Genomic DNA, 27,557 nt, shown 5'->3' on the forward strand with positions numbered 1-27,557 from the left:
CTGGCATTTAGCGACTTCAGTGATTTTGTTGCTAAACGGGTTTATCAGGGATATGTACGTCGAGGGGGGGGGCACAAGTTCAACGAGTTCATCAGAGCACATTCCATTAAAATATTTGTAAAAACAGATGCAATATTGCGGCGATTGATTTTAATTTAATTTTTTCTTTAATTATTTTTTAGTTTTTTTATTTTTTTCAAATGTAAGCAACATTAAAAAATCTTTTTTAATTTACTTTAAATTATTTTTGCTTAAAAAAAAAATCAATTCTTCACTCTCTAATAAAGACCAATGTGTATTGTATATGAATAGACATTATTTTGTCTCATCACAAGTGTTAAAAACAAAGGAAGAGATAAAGCAACTAGCAAGTGCGACAACCTTCTTCCCGTCGCCAGTTGCATTTTTTTCAAACTCGGGAATCTGTACAGAATTTCGTACAGCACCTTTTTTATTTAATCTATGAAGGTAGATTGTTCTCATTCTATCAGCCATGACCAGGTGGAATTGTTAATTATGTTTTTTAAGCGTGTTAATATTGCCTTCAAGATGACTATCACTTAGCACTTTTATCTGTTTTGTTTTGTTTTTTACGAAGGAGGCGCCACTTATCAAGGCCCGGAAGCCACTTGAGGATAAGGGTTAATGAGTGTACAGTAGTCAATGGGACAATATCGTAGTAATCATTAGTAGTGGAAATTTGGCAAATTGGACTACTTAAGGGGACGGCTCATCAAGAACTTGTTTACATTGGACTTGAAGATGATCATATTGTAGTCAGCTGGAAAGCAGAGAAATGGAAGAAAGTTCTACAGGCATGCAGTTCTAAGAAAGAAACTTTGTTCATAGAATCTACGTTTAGGTTTAGGCACAGATAAAGAATGGGGAAATTATTGTTAGTGGTTTCAGCTAGAGGAGTATTTTTCATGTAAGTTTGGCAAGGGAAGACTATAGTTTGGAGCTCAGATGAGCACTTGCCACGAAAATAACGATAAAGCATAGACAGGCTCGCAATGTCTCTTCTGCGGGAATCCCTCACTAGGTTACTTACATTTGATAAAACGATAAATATTAAACATGTTAGCGTTGGCCAACAAAAATGACTTTCTTAAAAAAAAAAAAAATAATAATAATAATAATAACACAGAAAATAAATTTGTACAAGTGTTCATTCATTGTACCTATTTACAGTGCCCCCCCCCCCCCCGCAACGGGACAGAGTTAGACACCAGGGTCGTTTTTTAACGTGGAGAAAAGGTACAAAAAAATAAAAATTGTCTCAGTCGTGAAGGATTTCTCCTCCACTGAAAGAGGACGAGAAATGGAAGTGCTGCATCTGAAGAACAGATACTGCACTTTGATCTTGGCCAAAAAGCAAGTGTTCATTCATTGTAAACGCTTTAATTAAAATTTACCCCCCCCTCTCCTCTTTATTAGTCCTGATGCCACCAGATCAGCTTATTTTCATCACCCGACTATTAATCACGGACTATTAATCACTAGACATTTAATCACAGGGTCGATTAGGGAGAGTAAAAACATGTCCTCAACATTTTTTTTTTTTCTTTTTACTAATTCAGTGTTTAAGATGTAAAGGAGACCTTTAATGGAACATTCGAATGTTTATGTGTCGCATATGCAAATCAAGTGTTAGCACCATGAAGGAAGGAAGGGGGGGCATCAACTGAATTAAAATGAAACAAAACAAAGATAAAAAAAATAAAGTCTTTACAACATGCAAAAAAAAAAAAAAAAGAAAAAAAAAGAAACTGGAATTTTAGGAAGATTTCTCTCATTCCAGTAATTATAGCAGCAACCGGACTTCATGAAAAGGAATTTAAAAAACTACCTGGCTAATATACCCGGTGAACCAAGTGCAAGAGGGATAAAAATAATTGCACTTAAAGGGACGGTTAAAATCTTAAAGATTTCTTGGTTGGAATGCATGGGATTGTGGTTGAATATTTGGCATCTGTTAGGATGCCCCATCCTCAACTTGAACAAAATAATATGAAAAAATAGACACACACACGTATAAATTAATTTCCTTATACAAACATTATGGGCTACATATGTGCATACATTTTTCAGTTGTGATTCCTTACGAAAGCAACATCTTCAGGACAAGGATTTGATCACAAAACTTCACCTGGAAATGTTCTATTTGTTATTGAGCACTGTTGATAAGCATCCGAATTTCATTGGATTAATTTCTAATAAACTACAGATATACAGTATGAAAAAGAGAGCAAGTTTTCACGGCAGATGTTCTGCATTAAGCAGATTTATTCCCTGCTCCGTTTCATGCCTGATTAAGCAATGAATAAAAAGATGAACATTTGAAACGAAAAGCTGCATCGATGCAACGAACAAGCACGTATTTCGGTTGACCTTGACGATTATCATCATCAGTTAAAAATAATTTTTGTTTCGAATTTAATTTTTTTTTCCTGTTTTTTTTTTTTTTTTTGGTAATCAAAATTAATAAGAAGTTGAAATGATTCTATTTTTCTTTTCTAATTGTTACAATAACTCGAATAAAATAATCAATAAGAAAATGATTGGACCAATTAAAAATCTATTTATAATTTTCAAGCGAGGAAATTTCTACAAAATTACGGTGTTTAAATGATGAACTCGAAGAAACTTCTTCGATGGGATATTTTTATCTCTGCCGAGGAGGTTATTAATTTGGTCGAATCTATCACTATGTTTGTGAGTGTGTATATATAGCCTAGTAATCCACGTCGTTTGACCAATCGCTACCAAACTTGTTCAAAACATGGGTCTAACTTAGAGATTTGATTTTGGAGTATCTTGGTAAAGGTCAAGGTCAATCCAACGTAAAAGTCACATTTCAGTGATAATTTGAATTCAGTTAATTGTAGAGAATTACTACTTGGCCCATATTGTAACCAATGATGGTTGTACGTCGAAACCACATGATAGGTGTGTCTCGGTGATCAAACCCCGAACCTTTATTATTTTCGGTATTCATAAACGACCTCCCTAATCAAATTGTGTCTCAAATGAGTATATTTGCTGATGCCATCAAGCTCCATAACGGACACAAAAGGGAAAACGAATGTTCACATATCCAAGGCAATAGCAAAACCCCTAGAAAATGACCTCCAGTCTCTAGTGGAATGGGAGCGTAAATGGATGGTAATATTTAATGCTACTAAGATTAAGCTTCTTTCCTTTAATGATTACAAAAAACATTTTCAACCACTGATTACCATGTCAGATAACATGCTACCCAAAAGCTAATCTTTCAAACTCCTCGGCTTAATATTCACAGGCAACATGAATTGGAATAAGTACTTTAATGGAATTTACCCCTTTAACGTACATCTTCCTCACTAACCCGACAAGCAGCAAAATCCCACCCCATCACTGTTGAGATCCCAAGATGCCGAAACCTTTCTACTCTAATAGTTTCTTCTCTTGGACTACTAGACTTTGGAATTCTCCACCCGCTTCCAGGATTGTACTAACCTGCAGAATTTTAAATGTAATGCGAACAAACATTTCGCTGCTTAACTCCCCACTTCTCCGTTAGACATGATCCTAAATAGTAACCCTTTACATCCAAGTGGCAATATGCCTTGGTTGAGATGAAAAAAAAAGTAAAAAAATAAATAAATAAATTAACAAAAAAAAAAAAAAATTAAAGTAAAAAAACCCCAAAAAACTTGACATTTTAACAGAATTTCTACTTATTTTGTCAGGCGGAGGCATGATGCCTTCTGATTGACTTATGTTTAAATATGAAACCACTGAACGGGACCAAGGGTTTTCCCTCAAGAGCCTAGACTATTGTTGAGATCGCTTGTACTCTGTTGGCTGAGGTATGGTCCGGGCTTTGCATTCTCATGGCTGACGGAACAAGAGCATGCTACCCACATGGATTAAATAAAGAGTTCCGTTCGAAATTCCATGCAAATTCCCGAGTTTTACATGTAACATAATGCGAAATAACGTCACTGTAAGAAAAAAAGGAGAGAGAGCACGTCAGAGAAGACGATCACGTCAAAGACGTTAGTGACGTCACAGCCGTTCCGAGAAATCGTGCGGCACGAGAACAAGGAAATAAATGTTGTTGTTGTTGCATGAAAAAGTGAGTTTGAGTTATTCTTTGTCTTGGTCTCCTTTGCGATGTGGACTGCTACAACGTGTGGGGTTCCGTGCTTAAAATTGTACAATGGTACAGACAGAAAGATTCCAGAGTTTGGCAAGACAAACCTGAAGAAGATTGACGGTTACACTGGCCAAAAACACTGAAAATAACACTCAAGTTGAGAACAGTAAAAAAATACGATTTGAAAAGCTTTATTTAATGATTGTTATTGTACGAGTTTTAATTTATGTTAATATCGCTTGAACGTTCAAACTATAGAAACATGTCACCTACAACTGATTATTAAGCAACACTTAACGAGTCATGTGTCTAATTTTGTTTTTGTTTTGATAAGCATTAATAATTTGTATTAGTTGGATTCTTCAGACTATTCTCCTATTGAGTGTTATTCTAAAAACGTTTCAGCCGATGTAATCTCCAACCTTCTTTAGTACAGATTTCCGAGTTCAACAAGACACGGCCGAAATGCTGTAAGGATAACATCGAAGGTGAGAATTGTTGTCTGAATACAAAGATACTGATTTGATTGAAAAAAAAAAAAAAAAAAAAAAAAAAAAACCGGACATATTTAAAAGAAAAAAAAAATCTAAAACATTTTTAAAAATGTAAAAAGAAACGCCTGCTACTCTCATATATATATATATATATATATATATATATATATATATATATATATATACACACATACTAGCTCTACCCTGTCACGCGTTGCTGTGGCTCAAATTGGCGCAATGGAAAAAGTTCCAAAATAAGAAAATGCATGTTTCTAATAGGTTTAATTCCACATTTCGTATCGGTACACAGTTTTTGTTTTTGCATTTTCTTAGCTGATGTTGAGATTTTCTGGCTTGGTGACTCTTGAACACATAACAAATTGTCCATGTGAAAAAACAGTCAGTGTGTAGCTGTAAGCCAAACAATTGTAAAGATTGTTCCCTGAGCTTTGTTGATGGTTATTGCCAACAACAATAAAATTGGAAAATGCAGTTTCCTAAACTGTAATGGTGTATCCGGTGGAATTATAGGAATGCGTAGAATGAAGATATCTTCACCAGTGAAAGCTCCTGTTAAGGTTGTTGTTTCTATGATAGTGTTTAATTTTTTTTACTGCAAGCCATGTGCCATTGCAAAGCTTGGATTGGTTTATCTTTCACAACATGATAATTAGTACACTAATTTTCAGTTGCCGTATATGCGAAGACATCCCTGGCAAATCTAGCTGTTGGATAATTAACCACATTATCTGCTTCCACAATGTGTATGATGAATGTGTATGTGACACTTGGAATTTTATGTTGAATAATAGCGTTAAGTGCATAGACGTCTTTGTATTGACCTGCAAGAATAACTCATTTACTCAGTCAAGTGGAAGTCGTATAATTAATTTGAATATCTGGATAAAACTTTAACCAATTCTTCTTTTGATGTAATAAAATTACAGAAGTTAAAAGTCAAAGAATGTTGCCCTTAACTCAGATCAGCCAGCACTTTTCCGTGCCCAATTTCCCACAAGTGATGCAAAAATTTATGTGCAGATAGAGCATCTGCAACTGGACATGCATATTTTGAGTTAAGTTTAATGTCTTCACATGGCACCAAAAGGTAGAGTATTTGAGGGAAGCATTTATTTCATCAGCCGGTGTTGATTGAAGAATTACAGATAGCATTTGTCTGAAATCACCTGTAAGCAATATTACTGCATTTCCAAATGGTCTGCCATTGCCATGCAAATCTTGCAAAGATCGACCAAGAGCCTCAAGAGATTATTTGCCTACCGTTGTGCATTCATTTCAAACAATACGTTAGCATTTCTGCAATATTTTTCCCCATACTGGATGGTTTGAAGATGTTGAACATGAGATTTTTGTAAAATTGAATGTTTAATAGTAGTTTCAAAGTAGAATAAGTAGTTCTACTTGATAGCTAGATCGCAGGTATTCCACATGCAGCAAGGGCTGTGTCATTTTGTCATTGAATGGCTGCCAAAATCAAGTTAATGAGAAAGGTTTTACCAGTTACTCTTGGTGCTGTTCAAGGTAGCAGTAATTTCCAAATAACTTTATTCTCACAATAAGTAAATTAGGTGACTAAAATAGGATTTATCCATGTTTGACAATGCCTTATTCACTGTACTTGAGGAGACTACAATAGGATGAGGGATTAGAGATGGATAGATAGACAGTAAGATATATAGATAGAACAGACAAAGTGAGAGGGAAATTCAGAAAGAGAAGGAGATAGAGGGAGAGTTAGAAACAGAGAGGGAGCGAGACAGAGGAAAGGAGAGAAGGGGAGAGAGAGAGGGAATTAGAGAGAGAAAGAGGCGCAAAGAGAGATGGAGATGGTGATTATATATATATATATATATATATATATATATATACAGAGAGAGAGAGAGAGAGAGAGAGAGAGAGAGAGAGAGAGAGAGAGGAAGAAAGGGAGAGAGAAACAGAGGGTGAAGTACACCTGTTTTTTCCTCGATCATTAGAGGAGAAATCCTTCGAGACTGGGGCAATTTTTATTTTTGTTACTATCCAAAGTAACTTCTCTTTTTTTATTCGGGAGCTAGATTTTCCACAAATTAGAAACCGACTGAGTTAGCTGTACTTTCACCTAACAGTTTAATAAACAAAAAATATTTTAAACCGGTCATTTGTATTTCTTAATAAATGTTTGTAGAAAATAACATGTTTTTTTTGTTTTGTTTTTTTTTTGTCACAAAAATAAAGTTTGAGCATTTTTTGCAATAAATAATAGCAACTTCGTTAATTTTTATGACTTGCCCCAGCAAACACCTCAACCTCCTCATGTTAAAAACGGCTTTAGGAATACACCCTTCCTCCCCATGTTAAGAACGGCTTTCGAGGTTTTGGGGGTATATATATATATATATATATATATATATATATATATATATATTGCCGATCCCCAGCGAGTAGGTTTTTTTTTTTCGTTATGTTGTTATGTCCAGGAGGAACACGCATACACCGATCGATCGAATTGTTTGTTTGTTTGTTTCTTTCTTCTGTGGATGTCATATTCCGGAGAAATCCGAGACGCAAACCGAGTTACGTTTGGTTCATTAAAGGCATAAGTACAAATAATTTTTTTTTTTTACTTATGCTTTGTTTATTAAATTTACAATTTCTCTGTTACTCTTTTAACGATTTTTAAAAAAAGTTTGTTTTACACGCACGTGTAGTCAAAATCGTTATTTTTCGTTATTTCAAAATTGTCGACCGAAAAGAAACGAAGTCGAATAATAGTTTTTTTTTTTTTTTTGGTAATATTTTTTACTTTTTAACATTTAAAAACACAGTTAGATGAGAAACAGTCACTCTTATAAAATTTCACAGAAAACGAGCATGTAAATTTCTAGTTTATCGATTTGGAATAAACCAGACGTTTGATTTTTATACATATATATATATATATATAGTTTCCCGGTGGGAAGATATTAAAAAAATTGAAAATAATTGAATTTCAACAAGGTTCGCGATAGTGCTCAATCATAAGAGAGCAAGTTATATATATTTTTTTTAATTTTTATGTAAATATAGTCATATCTTGGTGCGATATGCAGACCGTTTCAATCATCTTAGATATCATTAGGCAAGTAAAATTAAGGTAAAAAATTTGAAAAGGTTCAACACCTTTTCAAATTTTGAGGAGAGAAAATTCGCCATGAGTGACGATGGGCGAAATTAAAGTCTTTCCCTTTAATTAGTAACTATGACTATATTTACATAAAATTTATATATATATATATATATATATATATATATATATATATATATATATTCAATCATGAATATGCAAGCAACTATATGAAGGTTAATTAATATGCATATTCTTTTGAAAAACCGAGCATTCATTACTTATCAATTTACAGTGAATTCTATATTTAATGATTTTTATTGTATGAGTTTTAATTCATGTTATGTAATGTTTACAGAAAAATGTCACTCACAACTGATCGCTAAGCAACACTTAACCGTTGAGTCATGTGTCTAATTCTGTTTTTCTTGTTTTTATTTTATAATAATTTGTATCATTTGGATTCTTCCGACTATTGTTCTCATATTGAGTGTTATTCTGACAACGTTTCAGCCGATGTAACCTCCAACCTTCTTCAGGTGAATCTTGTCAAACTTGAGAAACAATCTGCCGAACTTGGAAATCTGCACAAAATTTTTTAATAAAACGCTTTATTTAATCCTTGTGCGTGTGTGTGCTGGGGGGAGGGGGGTAGCATGTTCTCATTCGTCAGAAGAGTTTCACTTCAAACCAAATTTTACTTAATTTTTCTTATCTATTACGTCACGGCTCCATAATCTCCTGAATGTTGAAGGTTCAATCCTTATTGCAGACGATACTAAGAATACAATTGTGAATTACAAGGTGCCTTCAATAAGTTTCCAGACTTTTTTTTCATATGGCCACTTTTATTGATAATACACACATGAAACTATAGTCCCCTTGAAAGTAATCTCCTCCGGCTGCAATACATTTGTTGTACCGTTCCAACAACTTCTGGAATGGCCCATAGTAATCTTTTTGGTAAAGCATGTCGATGACCCTCGTCACAGCCTCTTTCATCTCCTCAATTGTGTCATAACGACAGCCTCTAAGGTTTTCTTGAGCTTAGGGAATAACCAAAAATCACAGGGAGCAAGGTCTGGACTATAGGGAGGCTGAGGAAATGTCTTGATGCCCATCTTCATCAAATAGTCTGTGGCAAGGATGGAGTTCTAGACTGGTGCATTGGGACAAACTTTGCACAAATCTTTGCATCTTCTCTTCCTCATGAATAATTGTGTGTACAGTTCTCACACTGACATCAAAATGTGGACGTATCGTCTCTATAGACACACGACGATCCTTATCAATGAAATTCTTTATTTGGCCAACAACTCCTCCCACACCTCTCATCATCCCTCGCAGACTCCCTGCCTTCCTTGAATCTCTTATACCACTCAAAACCTAATGCTCGATTCATGCAAGATGGTCCAAAAGCAGTCTGAAGCATTCCACGCGTTTCTGTGGCATTTTTCCAAGTTTAAAACAAACCTTTTATTGCATATTGTTCTTCTAAAGTGTCCTTACGTCCAGATTGCATTTTTTAAAATTCACCAACTGTGACAATCAGGCTTTAGTAGGGTGTATTCCAATTCCTGCTGTAGCTGTTCATTTGAACCTGGAATCATAAAAATTTGGTCAGTCATCTCATAAGATGTATAGCAATAACATACTGAATTTTCAAGAGTCTACGACAATTTTAAACGCCTGTAGAAAAAAAAATATCTGGAAACTTATTAAAGGCACCTTATATTTAAGACTTCTAATCAGTCATGGTTGACGAAACAATAGCATGATGATGATGCATGGATTAAATAAAAGGATTTGTTTGAAATTTTCTGCAGATTTTTAAGTTCAACAAGATACATTCGAGGAAAGCTAAAATTTACGTTTGCCGAAACGTTTCGAGATTAACACTCAAGATGAATTTTGTTAACCTTTTATCGAGATACATAGTATTTCAAGAAGGAAACTAAAATAAAAACAAAAATAGAGGTGTATTGCAGATGTCACTCTGACGAACTACAAGTACTTGTAATCCTTCAACATAAATACCCCGACAAATCTGACAAGCAGCTAAATCCCACCCCTTTACAGCACAGATCCTTAGGTGTAAGAAGGCCTTCTACTCCAGAACTGCTAGACTTTGAAACTCCCTTCCGGAATCCTGCTTTCCCAACTGTACTGACATGCAGAAGTTCAAGTGTAATGTAAAAAGACATCTTGCTGCTTAACTCCCTTCATAATATCCCTACAACTTATCTCCCTACTTCAAAGTGGCACTGTGCCTTGTTTGGGGTGAAAATTGAATAAAAAATTTAAAAAGTAAAAACTCTGATTTCAAATGACCAAGCTATCAATACTTATAAGGGGCATTCAATAAGTAATGCCCCTGAACCACTTCTCATAGCAGTAGAGCAACGAAACTTGGCACAGTTATAAGTCTTTCTCTACATAGGAATCATCCAGAGTAACGCATTTCTCCCATGGTTTAATGCAGCTCTATAAATCGTTTTTTGGGTAATACCTCAGGTTGGCCCTTCAAGGAGAAGAATATGTTCGGTGATCTTGAATTGCCTCTTCATCCCTAATAAATAAATAACTTATATAAATGAGTCTTGCAATAACTTATTGCCAAAAGTGCAAAGTAACTGTTTTTTGTTGTTGGGCCTCATTCATAGTGATGATTACTGGCATTCTATCTATTAAGAATCCTTTCTAGAAGGATATCAGGTACTTATGAAAAGGACCATGTGAAAGTTGCCAACATTCCTAAGCAAAAGCATTTCTGTGGAACAAACTGGATTCGAACTTGGCACATCCAGGTTGTCAGTCCATTGAGTCACTGTCATTTCTAGCGAACTATTGCAACTACTATAACAGTGTTTCGCATGTGGCGCAGACACGCAGACACAAAATAAACCACACGCGTGCAGCACACAAAAACAATGTTGATCTGACACAACATACATCGAGGTCATTTCCTTTTGACCTTTCTCTTTTTTCTTCAACACGACAATGAATAGCAAGCGACATGCGTCACTCCAAAAAAATATGCACGATATGGCTTGATCGAAATTATCCCTCTCACATGTGAGTCGAAACCTTATCAGGGCAAGCTACCGTTTGTATAATCATAAACATGAACACTGATTAATCAATTGTAAACAAGAATTACCTTTTCTAGAAGTGTAAGCCATTTTGAGTCCTCAGAACAGTTTCAGATGGTTCGCTGTTACACACAAGTCCTGGGAGGTGACTTGTTTGTAGTAGACAGTTCCACAGAACAAAATATTATTACCGTGTCGAAACCCGGAAAAGAACATGTGAAATTGCCCCAGAAAAGGTTTAATATTTATGAAGCAATTCTGGTTTCTGATTGGTTGGTAGCAGAACGTGAATTAATTTGATTCGTCAGTTCTTAGCAGCATCGTTTATAAATAGAATCGTCCGACTGTGTGGGATACCCCATTAAAACACTGTTTTGATGGGATGTGTCTCCTAGCGGCTTCGGCTGCAGGGAGACAGGGTAGTACCAGTCAAGGATTCGTCACTTGACACTTAGCCCAACAGGTGAGGGGCCGGGAACCGGCCCAGCACCTGTTGGACTGAGGTACACCACCTGGGTAATACCTAGGAGGTCCACCCTCCCAGGCCTTGCCACCGGGCTTTCCGGTGGAGCAAGTTTATTGCTTGCTGCCTGAGGCGCCCCGACCAGGGAATGCTGACGGGGTTACTCAGGCAATTTTTTAAATTGCAGGAGTGCCCCTCCTTTAGGGGAGCCTGCGGGGTTCCCACTTTCCGGCCTTGTGCCACATAATGCTGAGGTGGGCAGCATTTAAATAACTACCCCACTAATCCCAAAATATTGCAATACCTTTGTACACATGAAACGATTTCGATCGCATGAACACACGTGCCCCACGCAAACACTAGATATTTTTTTTACAATTCAACTAAATATCGGTTTATAAAAATATATAAATGTGTCTTTGTGTTTAAATAAATTGCACAGTTGTTAATATGAATCATCTCAGTTTTTTTCTTATTCCATATAAGTCGCTGAACACGCATTTTTATCTGCAACACATCTTGATGATGAAGATGAAGATTATAATGATGAAGATGATTATGATGAAGAAGATGATGGTTATTATGATGAAGATTATTATGATGATGATAATTATGATAATAATGATTATGATGATATGATGCTGAATGAACAGTTATTTTTTGTGTTCGTTTCAGATTGCAATGAACCAACAAACTTAGGTTAACGGAACTAAACTTTTGGGAATCGACGCAAACTAAATTCGAAGACAAAGGACTCGAAACAAAACCCTAAAACAAAAATGGTTTTCAATGAAACCCCAATATGGTCAGAATTATTTGACACAAAAGATCCAGTGATAATCACGATAATTGTGATGGCCGTTATCGGCACAGTTGTTAGTCTTGCTTGTGGATTCTTAATTCTCTATTACATTTGTTTGTATACTGCACGAGCAATAAAAAATATTATATTCTTATTTTGTGGTTCCACTCAAACTTCATCCGATTCCAGTTTTGAAAGTAAGTGAAAAAAAAAATATCATTTTTCCTTCTTTTTTTTTTTTTTTTTGTTTGAGATTGAACATTTTTTAGTTGCTAGACGCATCAAGATACCAAGAAATAGATATTCATAAACGACTTTCCTAATAAAATTGTGTCCGAGATGGGGTATATTTGCTGATGACATCACACTATAATAGACACGAGGGGAAGATGAACATACACATATCGAAGATAATTTAGAAAACAACCTCCATTCTGTAGTGGAAAGAGGACAAAAATGAATGGTAACATTTAATGCTACTAAGACTAAACTTCTTTCCTTTCACAATTACAAAAAAGTTTCTCAACAATCGATTTCCATCACTAATATTATATTTTGTGAATGTATTTGATTTTTGAACTTATCTTAACACGTGCTTGTTTGGAATTTCATTAAAAAGTCTTGATTTGTTTTGCGCATAATGATAAGCATAATAAAAATAATATTAATTATAATGAAAATAATGAAATTAATGAAAATAATAATTATAATGAAAATAATGATAATCGTAGTGAAAATAATATTAATGAAAAAAAAAATGAAAATAATAATAATCATAATGAAAAAACAATTATAATGAAAATAATAATAGTAATGGAAATAAAAATGATAATAATGAAAATAAAAATAATCATAACGAAAATAATAATAATGAAAATAATATTAATCATAATGAAAATCATAATGAAAATAATAATCATAAAAAAATAATAATCATAAAGGAAAATAATAATAATCATAAAAAATGAAAATAATAATCATAATGAAAATAATAATCATAATGAAAATAATAATAATCATAATGAAAATAATAATAATCATAATGAAAATAATAATCATAATGAAAATAATAATAATCATAATCAAAATAATAATAATGATAACCAAGGAAGATGGAAAGACCGAGGAGAGAAAGAACTAACCAAACCTCCAGAAGATGGGTGTAAAGAGGACTGGAACCTTGGTTACTAGACCAATGGTTGCTACAAACGAGAAATCCTTGGTAAACGGTTATTGTGATAACAGAAACTAATTTTCAAAGGTTACCAAAGGAGTTGTGAGTATTGGAAATTAAGGGAGATTCATCATTCAGGTTCCAAGGAACACCACAGGTTGTTTTCCAAGAGAAAACTTTGATGTTAACCTGTGTGAAAAGTGAGATTGGTCGCAACAATTCTTAGTTCAATTCTTAATACCTACTCGTACTGTAACGTTATCCTATACCTAAGCTAACATATAAATGAAATAAAATTTTTTAAAAAATCTCAACGAAAAAAGTCTTAAACCACATTAACTCCTTTCTAACAAACATAATTGCTTCCACTGCATGAGCTTTACTCATCCTCTTTTTCCAGTAACAATGAAATAGCAATGTCCCTAAACCACTTTGAGGAGTGTAATTATTCAGTAGATATATAGCCTCTACAAACTAACCCAGTAACATTAACTAACCACGTGGGATCACAGAAATACCTGGATTAGGACCCAGGTGCGAAGCAAACCCTCTCGGTGCTGATGGACCCAGTAGATCTTCTCAGATCATCCGTTTAGAAGGAAAACTCTGAAACTAAACCAAAGTGGAGGGAGGCCTTTCCAGTCTTGGATGACAACCTTCCTAGAGCTGGTGACTCAAACAAATTACCGGATTGCAAACCTAAACTGCTTAAGGAGTAGATAGGCTCTGTCTATCGCTCGGCTTCCATACTCCTTCTTTGCCTATTAGTCAGGTGCAGAGACACTATCACAGGGATTCACCAGAAACACTCAGTGGTAGATCTTGTTTCTTGCCTAGGGCAATGAATGTCATTTTCCCTACTCCCGACACATCTCACCTCTCAAAACTGGGCACTTGGGAGTGCTTAAGTGTCACATATGCCTGTGCAATTAGATTGGGTTGACCTTTGTCTGATGGGTTGAAGCTACCGGATTGACACTTCTTGGCTGCTGTTTCTGACTGGTAGTACAGATGCCTTAACTCTTTGGTAGCACTTAGAGTGGCTGCTCCATCAACAGTTGTATAATATCGGAATGTTTGTAGTGCCATGTTATGCATGCAAAGGGACCTTGCACTCATCCCTGCTGGGCTTTCCTGAGGCCGCAATCCTAGTCGATGAAAGGTCAGCTGACGGTCTACTTGTGTTGCATGTCTGGTATTCTGCATAACCTCTTGTTCAGCTCTCTCCCTTACCTAAACTGAAACTCTTTAAAAAAAATGACAGTACAATAAAAAATTAAGCTTAAAGCAGGCTTAGGTTCAAACAAACTCAACTTGCCTCCTCCCTTGAGGCTTGAATTTACGAACATCCGTGGGCTTAGAACTAATTTAGCTGATGTTGAAGTATTTCTCCTAACAAATACCACAGATATCTTAGCATTAAGTGAGACTAACCTACACGCCTCCATCCCCTCTAACTACTTTAACATGTCTGAATATCTCCCACTCTGCCGTAAGGACTGACAGACATATGCACGGACTTGGAGTCTACATTCGTAATACCCTCTCCTTGACTAGAGAAACAAACCTAAATCGGACGATCAAGCCTTTATGTGCTTTAGACTAAACATACAACATAACATTAGCTGCTTTTATTTTCTCTACCACTCTCCCTCGACCCAGGACTGCACCATAATTAACAAAGTCTCTGACAGCATAGACACAGCACTCTCCTCGATACTAGCGCATAAGTACATGTATTTGGAGACTTTAATGTCCACCACAAAAACTGGCTTGGATTCTCTACTTACACAGACCCAGCCGGCAGCACAACACATAACTTTGCTATATCTCACTCCCTATCACAGATGGTTACGTTTACAACCTGTTTCCCAGATCAGCAAGAACAACACGCATCACTTCAAGATCTGTTTCTGACATCAGTTCCCGAGGATTGTATAACAAATGCCGACAGCCCACTTGGGAACACTGATCATGCAGTGATAATAGTCGAAATTGCCCTAAACTCTAGAGCCAAAACTGAAGAGCCAGTGCTCAAAACAACAAGATATTATAAAAAGGCTGACTGGGAAGCCATCAGAGATCTTATCAGAGATGCCCCATGGGAAAATACTTTTTCTCTTCCTGCTGAACAGTGCGCATATGAGACCACTAAATGGTTCAAAACTGCAATTGAAGCACATGTTCCCATGCGGAAATTTTATAGCAAGCCCCACTCTCCCCAATGGTGTACTGCAGATTTAACCGACATAAGTCCAGTTCAAACAGAAAGAAGTATATAGAAGCTAGAAGTAACGTTAAGAAAGAAATAGTGACAGCTAAGAGAGAATTTACTGAAACCACCAATAAACGCAACGAAGCACAAAAACTAGGAAATCGTGACTTCAGGAAAATCTACAACAGTGTAGTAAATAATGGGCAATCAACAATTCCTCCACTATCCAACAATCACGAGGTTGTTTGCTCAGCAACTGAGAAGGCCAACATGCTTGCCAGTCGGTTTGCCTCAAACTCCACACTGGACCCTTATAACCACCTACTCCTTGACTTTCTTTTGTGGACAGACGCCATGCTAGACAATCTGAAAATCACCCCTGCTCAGGTGCATGCTATCATAAAAAACCTTGACACTTCAAAAGCATGTGAACCCGATTTCATCCTGGCTGTGCTATTAAAAAAGTGCTCCGCCGAAGTAGCGCCAGTTCTCTCCAAACTCTACAAATGCCTTAATGAATCTTGCTTTCTGAACTGCTGGAAAACTGCTTCTGTGGTACCAGTTTTTAAGAATTCTGGCGAAAGAACTGACCCATCAAATTATCGCCCCATTAGCCTCCTCCCACTTTTCGCCAAAATATTTAAGTCCATAATTAACCAAGCTCTAGTTCATCACCTTACAGATGCTAAACTTCTGACTGACCAACAATATGGATTTAGGCAAGCCCATTCCACATCAGACATCCTAACTAATCTCTGAACGTATATACCATTAACTGGACAAAGTGGGGGAGGGCAGAGCGGTAGCTCTAGATATATCTAAGGCTTTTGACAGAGTATGGCATGAGGGTCTCCTCGGGAAAAATTAGATCATATGGAAGAATACTTAACATAATTAAATCCTTCTTAGATAAGAGAAAAATCCAGGTTGTCCTCAACGGTCGTACATCCAAACAATATGATATAAATGCGGGAGTGCTTCAGGGGTCTATCCTTGAACCTCTATTATTCCTAATATTCATAAATGACCTCCCCAATAAAATTGCCTCTGAGATGCGTATATATGCTGATGACACCACACTCTATAACAGGCATGGCAGGAAAACAAATGAACACATAACTAAAGAAATGGTAGAAACACTAGAGGATGACCTCCAATCTGTAGTGGAATGGGGACAAAAATGGATGGTCACCTTCAATGCTGCCAAGACTAAACTAGTTTCATTCAACAATTACAAGAAACCTTCTCTACCACCAATAGCAATGGCCAATGACTTTATCTGAAAGTACATCTTTTAAACTCCTTAGCCTAAAGTTCACAGGAAACACGAGTTGGAACAATTACATTGAAAGCATTGCCAGGACCACTGCGAAGATGGTAGGTTCTCTCTACCGTGCTAGAAAACTACTAACATCCGAAAGTATCCTGTACCTCTATAAGGCCACCATTCGCCCATGTATGGAGTATTGCTGCCATATTTGGGCTGGTGCATCTGCTACTAGTCTCTTGCTCCTAAACAAGGTTCAAAAGAGTCGCCAACCAAATAGGAAATAGGTCCTGAACTGTCATCTAAGCTTCAGCCTTTGTCCCATCGACGAAATGTTGCATCTCTCTGCCTGTTCTATAAGTATTTTAATGGTGAATGCTCTGATGAACTGCAAGCACCCACGACAAACCCAACAAGCAGCTAAATTCCATCCCCACACAGAGATCCCTAGATGTAAAAGAGCTTTCTACTCCAGTAGTTTCTTCCCCAGAACCGCTAGACTTTGGAATTCCATTCCAGGTCCCTGCTTCTCCAACTGTACTGACATGCAGAAGTTCAAGTGTAACGTGAACCGACATCTTGCTGCCCAACTCCCTATATAGTACCCCAGTAGCTGTTTCCCCTAATAGTAGCCTCCCTACACCAAAGTGGCAATGTGCTTTGTTTGGGGTGAAAATGTAATAAAAAAAAAAATTTTTTTTTTTAAATAATAATAATATTCATTTTTTTAAAATGATAATATTAATTTTTATTTTGTAATGAGATAAATAAATGCATGTTGAAATAATTAAAAAGAAAGACAGAAATAAAACGTTTAGCTTTTTATCAAAATTATATAACTCATTTTATTATTTTATTAACTCATATTTTATAATTTTATTAACTCATATTTTATAATTTTATTAACTCATATTTTATAATTTTATTAACTCATATTTTATAATTTTATTAACTCATATTTTATAATTTTATTAATATTTTATAATTTTATTAACTCATATTTTATAATTTTATTAACTCATATTTTATAATTTTATTAATATTTTATAATTTTATTAACTAATAAAGAAAATGCTGACTTTGTTCTTCACTTGGTAACAATTTTTTCTATTTGAATGTTGTCGAGATTTCTACAATTGATGTCGAGTATTTTTGCATTGCTGAATCAGGAAATGACATCCGTTTCTTTCCATCCTGTCAGGTTTTTGTGCTAAGTTGATTGAAAAAAAAAAATCAGATCTTGTGACAAAATCGATTACATTTTTGTGTCATTATCAGCTGATTTATGTCAACATATCATCCTAAATATATTTTGCCAACAACATATATTGATTACTTGATAGAATATCGATTACTGCAAACTGAATGATGGACATTGATAAAAAGGTAAGTACACGTAAATTGCATGTTGCTTCACCATTGTTCAAACTTCGGGGCTTGAACTTCCGTTTCTTTGACCTCCTAGACTGCTCAATGGCAGGGAGGTCTCTCTTCAGTAGTCAGCAATCATGGCTGCGCCCCAGCGAACCTGCTACCTGGTCTCCATCTCTTTCAGGTCCTGATAGAATCTCTTCCCCTGCTCGTTACTCATTAATCCCAGGTTCTCAGGAAACTGGTCCATATGTGAAAATATGTAGTGCATCTTGACGCTTATCTTGCATCCCAGGTTTTTGAAATCAGTCAGCATGGTATTGACAAGTTTTGTGTAGTTTTTTGACTTTATTCTTGCCAAGAAAGTTATTCACTACCAGAACAATTGCCTTCCATGCTTCCAGTTCCAGTTTGTTCATTTAGTTTTTGAACTCTGCATCTCTGATGAGCTGCCAGATCTGAGGACTATCAAAGATGCTAGCGTTCAACTTCTTCATGATCAATCCTGGAAAAGCCTGGCACAGAGCCTTGGTGAACCTGTTGATTAAACCAAACTTTTTTTTTTTTTTAATTACATTTTCACCCCAAACAAGGCACATTGCCACTTTGGTGTAGGGGGTTACTATCAGGGGCAACAACTACAGGGGTACTATGTAGGAATTTGGGCAGCAAGATGTCTGTTCATGTTGCACTTGAACTTCTGCCTGTCAGTTGACTAGATATGCAACGATGGGAAGAGTCCACCAGAAAATCGTTGATGATGTTCTTTTCTTTGCGAGACACCAATTTGTTCTGCACAGGCCAGTCCTTCTTCATATATGCTGAACACCAATTTTTGGAAGATTTCGAAGTTTTATGACTTTAAACTGATCCCTTTTCAGCATAATCACAATCAGACCTGAATACTTAGTGTCGTTAAATCATTTCCAATCAAAACGATTATTCGATATTACATTTACCCTGACCAACTTCTAAAATGCTCCACACATGCATACATGTGAACAAAGACATAAAAATCGACATGTCGCCATAGCTCAAAAACTTGATCTGATCAAGCAAAACCAATGCGATTTTTGGTTTCAGCGCATCAGATTTGTCCTAAATCAGGTAAAAATCAGATTTGTCCTAAATCAGGTAAAAATCAGATTTGTCCTAAATCAGGTAAAAATCAGATTTGTCCTAAATCAGGTAAAAATCAGATTTGGCTTAAATCAGGTAAAAATCAGATTTGTCCTAAATCAGGTAAAAATCAGATTTGGCCTAAATCAGGTAAAAATCAGATTTGGCCTAAATCAGGTAAAAATCAGATTCGTCCTAAATCAGGTAAAAATAAAAAAAAAAGCAGACAACCAATTTGTTGTTGACCAGTGAATACAGGGAGTATGGCACAATCACATTAATACACTGGTTCTCGCCAGATCACCGAAGTTAAGCAATGCTGAGCCTGGCCTGTACCAGATGGGTGACCATTTGAGAAGGTACCGCGAGATAAAAAAACAGGTTGAGAAACTGGCATGGCCTATCTTTCTCTCGAGGATAGATACGACTCTCTTAAGCCATGGTAGGCAGCCCATCTAGTGATGGCGTCACAATAAAAAATACCCTTGATAGCCCTGGTGAAGCATCAAGTATTCAGCTACCAACAAGATTTGAATTACACTACAAACTCGTGTAGTGAGTTCAATTTCAGCTACGGCCACACTGGATAGACGGATGAATGGAGTGAATACAACAATTACTAATAATAAGATAACAAACATAATATTAAGAATGAGGATGGAAAGACAGAAAATATTGACCAAACTATCCTGTATTAATGTCATGTTTGGACAACCTGAATTTTTCTTATCAAATTTCCTTATTTCCTGTAAAAAAAGTTCAAGTTTTGCAGATACTGTTATTTTTGTTATCATTATTATTATCAATATTATCATTATTATTATCATCATTAATATTATTAATATTATCATCATTATTAATACTCTCTAGGAGTTTTTACACAGATCAATATCAAAAATTTCTCTTTGAGAACAACCTGTGGTATTCCTTGCAGTCTGAGTGACAAAAAGTCTCCCCAGATTTCCAGTACTATCCACCTCTTTTAATAACCTTTGCAAATTAATTGGTGCTATCGCAAGAACTGTTTACCAATGATTTTTTTGGTTGGTAGCGATCACTGGTCTCCCCTATAAGTTAGGTGGCAATAAGCTCCCCCAAAGTCACAGTCATCTTTGCACTCATCCAGTGAAGGTCTGGTTAGTATTTTCTCTCCTCGGTTCTTTCATCCTCTTTGTTAATATTAGGTTACTTTTTGTTATATTATCTAAATATTAATTTACTTGTCTGTACGTCCAGTGTCACAAAAAAACACACAAAAAAAAACATCCTCATTGCAAACATTTATTAAGAAATTAATAGTTGCTATTTATCAGTTTAAAATCATTAAAACCATTTCCTCTCCAAAATTTTCCAAAGAAAAACAACATGGTTGTCTGTTTACGATTTCAAATTGGCTATTTTATTACTTATTATATTATTTATTATATCATATTATTTATTTTATAATTTATTTTATGATTTATTTTATAATTTATTTTATAATTTATTTTATGATTAAAAAAAAATAATGTTAAGACTGTTTTTTTTATTTCAGTTTCTTTTTTTTTAAATTAAAAAAAATGTTTCAGTGAATTAACATCTGTTCCTTTATAATTGATATAAAAAAATTAAGAAAAAAAATGTGTTGAATTTATATTGAAAAAAAAAATTAAATTTTTAAATAGATTCTTTTTAGCTTAAGAATTTGCTAAAAAATTGTTTTTAAATTTGTTGTTATTTTGTTTCATTTTTATTCATTTTATTTATGTTTTAAAATTTTTCAACTACCGTGGAATTTCCACGGGTTCTGCTAGTTATTATTAGTAGTATTCACTAGTCAACAACAATTTTGTTGTCTGCAAATTTTAAAGCTGGGTGAATATGAGTTAAGATTAATATTTCACATCAAAACTTGAATAATTTTACAAGCAAGGCATTTATAATCTCGTTGTCAGAGAGCAAATGTTGTTATTGTTGTGAATGAAGTTTTTCATTTTCAAGATGAAATTTTAAATCAGCAAAATTTCCTTTAATATTTACCCGCAACATCTGGATGACGCAAGTCGCTAATTTCGTTACTTAGTGTTTTACTGTTTATGGGCAAATTACAAAAGGTGGACAGAGAATAGTTTTAAAACGGTAAAATGACAAACGTAAGTATAACAGGAAGATTACATTAATGCCACAACGCAAGAAAACACATGTCATCAGGTCAAAGAACAGAGAATATGCATAAACAATGATAAATATTTCTTACATTTGTGTTGGCAGCTCTAAGAGTTTGGGCAATGCAACCGGAATTGCCAAACAGACACAGTGTCAGAGTTTGTGAAAATCATGCATAGATAGTCGATCAGAGCATGTCTGATGGCTTTAAAGATCTGGCCAAAAAAAGAACATTGTTTTTTTTAAATTCTCTCTCTATATATTGGATTAGTGGGCGGGGACACCCGGCATTACCTGGTCGTAAAATACGGTTAAAAAAACAAAAAAGCAATAAAAACGGGATTGTTATTAAAAGGAAAAAAAAATGCTGTGGTGGTTACGCGTAAGAAAGTTGAGAATTTTAAAAGATAGGAGAGAGAAAACATTATTAAAAGAAAAAAATGCCATGTGGTGGGCGTAAAATTGCAAAACTGTTCATAAACAAACACTATCAATTGGACCAAGATGCCACCGATATCATCACGCAGCAAATTTAGCTTTTTAAAAATGAAAAAACGATAAACCAACAGCATTGAAAGCAAGATTTTTTTACCTGACCCTTCCCCCTCAACTAAAACAACATTTCTCCATGAAAAAATTGACGATTTTCTCTAATTTTTAATATTTATGTGTCCGAGAGATTGCTAACGTTCTTTCTTTCATGCCAGTTCGGTGCAAATGGCAAAAGTTTTTAGCAGATATACTAACACACCGACGGCCGAGACTTATACACTAGATCAGATTTTATTTTTATATTTCCAGAAAGTAGAGAATATTGTCTCTAACATTGATAAGAATAATTCAGGGGAGATAATTCGGATATAATCCAATGGAAATGGCTTAAATAATTTTGCCATTTAGTACTGGACTAACAGAAAGAGATTTTAATTTTCTTGATCATAATCTGCAAGATGTTTTATTAAGAAAAAATTGGTCACTTTCATGCAATTTCCGGTTTTCCATGCAATTTCCGGTTTTAGTCACATTTACAGCTAATATAGCAGACGATGATGAAACACCTATCGATTTCTCTTTACTATGATTAGTTTTTATCCCATCGATTTTTATATGAGGACTCTTCACTTTAAAGTCCTAAACTATAATCATCTATGGTGCCACTCCTGGCTTTGGATAGTGTATTTTGACAATCATAACACCTAATATACATATAGTTAAATTGGTGAATAAAAAGATGGATAAAAACATGAATGTTAAGAATGGGTCACCAGTTAGCAAGTGCAAATAACAGGATTTTGTTAACGAAAGTGAGAAGACAGGAGTTAATGAACAAACCATTTATATCAACAATTAAAAATATACTCTGAAAGACCAAACTTTGAAGTTTTAAAATTCTTGAATAAGAAATAAACAAGAATGGCAGAAAGTTTGAGAAAGAGAGAGAGAGAGAGAGAGAGAGAGAGAGAGAGGGGGGGGAGGTAGTGAGAGAGAGTGAGTGAGAGAGTGAGCGAGAGAAAATTTACCTTTTGGGTGACCGAGTCGTTACTGAAGAAATAGCAACAGATTTAAAAGAATTTCAACTTGGGGTACTTGAGGTTGGGCTTGGTTGGTGCTGAGACGGGGCTGGCAAGGCAATTTTTAAAAGCCAGATTGTTCCTCGTTTAAGGACATTAGCTTTACCCTCCCTACCTTTGTGTCACATCTTCCTGTGGAGAGAAGGACGTAAATACATCAATTAGAGGCAGGTGTGGCTCCAGAACCATGATGTATACTTCTGTAACATACTTTTGTCAATATACCTTTTGTTAATAATACAACTGTGTGTGTCTCAATTATTACCAACCTGCAAGGCTACAGCAATATGTAACAGCAACAATTCGGAATTACTGACAAATAGAAACTACACTTAAGATTCTACTCAATCATGGGTAATGGAACAAGAACAATATGCCCCAGTGAATTAAATAAAGGGTACTATTAGAAATTTGTATAGATTTCTGAATTTGATAAGATTAACATGAAGGCCGGAGGTTACATCAGCTGGAATGTTCTTAGAATGGTCCCCTACACGTAAAACATTCGCAGCAGATACTCATCTAGCAACAACAAGTTCCCTTATTTTCTGTATCAAAGACTAAACGAAAAGTCCATGAGCATGAGTTTTTGTCCTAGAACTGTTTGTCTGTGGAACACAATACTGCAGAACTACTTCTCAGCTGACTATAACATGGTTGTTTATGAGTTTAACGTAAACAAGTTCTTATTAAACTATCCTCTTAAATAAATAAGCATTACCAAAGTTCCACCATTACTGATCATCAGTGTTATCACATCAGCCACCTGACAATCATTAACCCTTTTCCTTGAGTGGCTTTTGGACCTTGATAAATGGTGACACCCCTACCAATAGCATCCAAGTTAAGAATAATAGTCCAAATAACCCAAATACTACAAACTATATCAAATAATGCTTGTAAAACTATGTGACACTACTGCCTTGTTTCTACTAACTTTGTTTTGTTTAATGTATTATGAGAACCTTTTTTATTTGTGTCTGTGTGTGTGTGTGTGTGTTGTCTTTTTTTGTTATTGTTTCTTGTGTTGAATTTATTAATTAAATTATTTGGAAAATAGACGCTAAAATCAACCTGATTCCCTTAGAAATAAAATTCTTAATTAAAATAATTTTAACTTCCGGTTGAATTTGCTATTTTAATATTATCCATATATTAATAGGATTGCATGCGTGTTAATTTATTTCGTGTGTCACGCTTACATCCGAGTTACTGTCGTTTAATTGTTATGGACTTCTATTTCTTGTAATAAATAATTTTACCAACAATTCTTCATAAGTTTTGGTTTCGGTTTCAATTATAGCTGAAGGAACTCAAGTTATATAAGTTTAGGCTTCGATTCAAGCTGATGCACCCAAGTCATATGGATATATTTTTTTATTTTTTAAATCACAACTTTATAATATATAAAAATCGATAAAACATCAACTCTATAATAACATATACGAAATCTGCAAGAATTGAAATATCATATTTAAGCGTACTTTACGATCAGGCTACGCCGGGCATCCCTGCTAGCTTAGATAAATACTTTTGCAGTTTTAACAAAAGAGCTACAATAATATCAGAGCATCTCTATTTACGCTGAACATCTACAGAATGCCAACATCAATATATTACATATAAATGAGTTCCTTGTGGAATTTCATCAGGTTCTGCTAGTATGAAAATATTTTTTAATTGGAAACCTCTACTGAAAAATCAATGTTTAAAACTTTATATCACAGAATACTGAAATTTTATATCATTTAAATCTTTTAAAAATTAATGATTTTTTTAGAATTTAGTTATATAATTCAACTAATATATAATTGAGACAAAAAAATGTGTTTTTTAATAATTTTGAAGTTCAAAATAATGTAATGTAAACAATAAATTGCAGCTTCTCTTCCAATTTTCGGATTTTTTAATCATGCCCGAACGCATTTTATTTGGATTAATAGTTGCTACTTCTGATTAGTTAAGGGCAAAATAGATTCATTGATTGATATAATAATTAAGTGACTGATTTTATGCTACGAAACAGATACTGTCAAGAATTGTGAATACCAACTAAATTAAAGGAATAAATTGTAAGATGGTCAACATCATCAAATTTGGAATATAGACTTTAGTCATTTATTCATTATATGCTCTGTAATTACATTGAGCTTCTTAAATAAAGATTGGTATATATAAAAAGGAAATATAAGTGAATAAAGAATATTTCCACAGAAATATATATATATATATATATATATATATATATATATATATATATATATATGTCTCATTCAAACACTACTGTGTTTGAATTATGGTTAAGTGGCAGTTTTAGTAATTTTGAACTGCTTTAAAGCTTCACCGCTCACTCATTTTTCAACCAAATGTCAAACAATTATTACAGTTTATAGATCACCTTTTGTGGAAAAAAATTTTTTTTTTCAATTTTCCATCAGTAAAACAAAAGTTGTGATGGACTTTCTGGTGTTCAAATTCGCAAAAAAATATAAGGTGGTGAGCGACGTTTTTTTTAAGGTCTTCTAGTGAACGATGCAGGGGAAGGAAGGGGAGTGAGAGGCGTAAGAAAGAAATGAAAGGAGGGAATAGGAGGAGATGGAATGGGGAAGAAGGAAAAAGGGGAAGAAGAAGGAAGAGATAAGAAAGAGAGAAGGGGAAAGAGAGGTGGCATCATTTGATAGTGGTAGATTTGTTTTCTCTCACTTAAACAAAATCGACCACCCTAATATTTATGACTATTTCATTTGTTCATTTAATGTTGGTTTATTAATTGGTGTATTTGTAAATTTTTTATTAAAACTTTTCATAATGATAGTAATTGCAAAACTCAGAATATATGTCATTACTAAACTTATGATTCAGTCATTTTTTTTATGGCAGCGATAATGATTATTTAAAAAAGAAGTTATTTGCTACTAATTAGCAATGATATAACTTTACTTTACTTAATTATTTGTAAATAGTAACACCCACAGATCTTGTGCACGTAGAAGACTATGTATACACACGTGTCCATATACTAATATGTTACATAACATCCTGGAGTAGACGTATACATGTATTATCTGGAGTTATTTTCAACGTCTATATCATATGGTGTCGTGCATCATTTATCGTTTAGATTTTGGTCACACTTAGTGATTGTGGTATATAAAAGATGTGTCAAGATTGAAGATAACAATTTTATAGAGCGTATATATTGCAGTGTATGTTTTCAGTTACTAGATAATTGCGTTCTTTATGTTTTTTTTTTTATATGTTCAAGCTGTACCAGAGGTTATCCCATTTTTGTTAGTATCCAAATTAACAGATAGGCAGCGAGCAGAGCAGCATGTATACCAGTAAGTTGAATATTAGTTTATTATGTTACGGGTGAATATTTTTAATGAGATTTGAGGTGAAAAGATTATCAGAGGTTTGACAAACATGCATATGTCAAATATAAATTCTGTGGTCGATGGGTAGATTGGGTGGGACTTAAATATTTATAGTATGTAGAAAATTTGTTTGCAGGTGTTAGGTGTATTTTTTGTGCGTTTTTTTCCCAGGAAGAGTGTTGTTTTGGATTTAGTGAATGTTGAACTTGAGATTTGAATGTGTAGGTGTTTAACTGTCGGACATTGCATGTGGGTCATGTTGGAGTCGAATGTAATTAGGATTATTGGGGAGTAATTAGCAAGTAAGAAAGCAGATACGATTTGTAATGTCTGCAATTTATTGAGGTTTCCTGTTTCTTATTTAAGAGTTAATCCCTATCCTTAAATTTTGTGATAAATAGTTTTTCATTTAAGCAAAGAAAGCAAGTTGAATTTAGTGACTGGCAAGGTTTTGCTTTTTTTAGGATGTGCCAGTCAACAATTAGTGTTAAGTTTTTACTTGTTAGATCATTGTAGTATGCAGCCAATGATGTTTTATCTCTATAATTTGGGTTTAGGAAAGAGCTTTTGTGACCTGTGTATTGCTGTTTAAAAGTATTGCTAGTTTGACCGATGCAAAATTTGCAAGTGGTGGGTTCCTCCTTGGCTCTAATATTAGCTTGATAAATTACAGAGGTTGTGAGGCAATTTTCTTGAAGGGGGCATTTGGATTTATTAATACAGTTGCATGTCTTTATTATTCTGTTTCCCAGATTGTGTTCTGTGTCGTTGCTTAAAATTTTGTTATGCTTTTTTTAAATTATTTTTTCCAAGTTATTGCCGCAACTGTAGCTCAATTTGATAGTGTTTTTTGTTAAATACTTTGTAAAGCATGTTGCTGGGGGGGGGGGTTAGCTTAATGAGATTAATGAGTTTTCTTTCCAAGTTGGTTTTGACCATTTGGTTGAACGGAGAAGTGAACCAAATGATTTTCCTTTTACAGGTTTTTCTACATGTGAGCGTTTTACGCGAGGGTTCTATGTATTCTAATTTGGTTTTCCGTATATCCGCTGTTTACTAGAGCTTTATTATAAAAATCTTTGTGTTTGACAAATATTTCTTTGGATGAGCAGTTTGAACTAATTCTTCTAATAGATCTGGGGATATGTTTAATTATAGCTTTGGGATGGACGAAGAAAAAGGAGTTGGAAAATATGTCGAAATTATTAGAATTTTTTATTATT

At 34.6% G+C, this 27,557-nt stretch overlaps 1 long non-coding RNA gene across 1 annotated transcript in view; it reads left to right on the plus strand.

Annotated features, from left to right (window-relative positions):
* The window catches only part of LOC145294223 (uncharacterized), a 36,124-nt gene that overhangs the window by 529 nt on the left and 8,038 nt on the right, over positions 1-27,557 (plus strand). Inside the window, exon 2 of the long non-coding RNA XR_013869845.1 lies at positions 11,969-12,292. This is a non-coding gene — a long non-coding RNA (uncharacterized LOC145294223). The remainder of the gene's footprint in view (positions 1-11,968; positions 12,293-27,557) is intronic.

This window comes from Euprymna scolopes, chromosome 15 (assembly GCF_053919585.1).
Source record: "Euprymna scolopes isolate OS-2025 chromosome 15, ASM5391958v1, whole genome shotgun sequence".
Classification (NCBI taxonomy): domain Eukaryota; kingdom Metazoa; phylum Mollusca; class Cephalopoda; order Sepiida; family Sepiolidae; genus Euprymna; species Euprymna scolopes.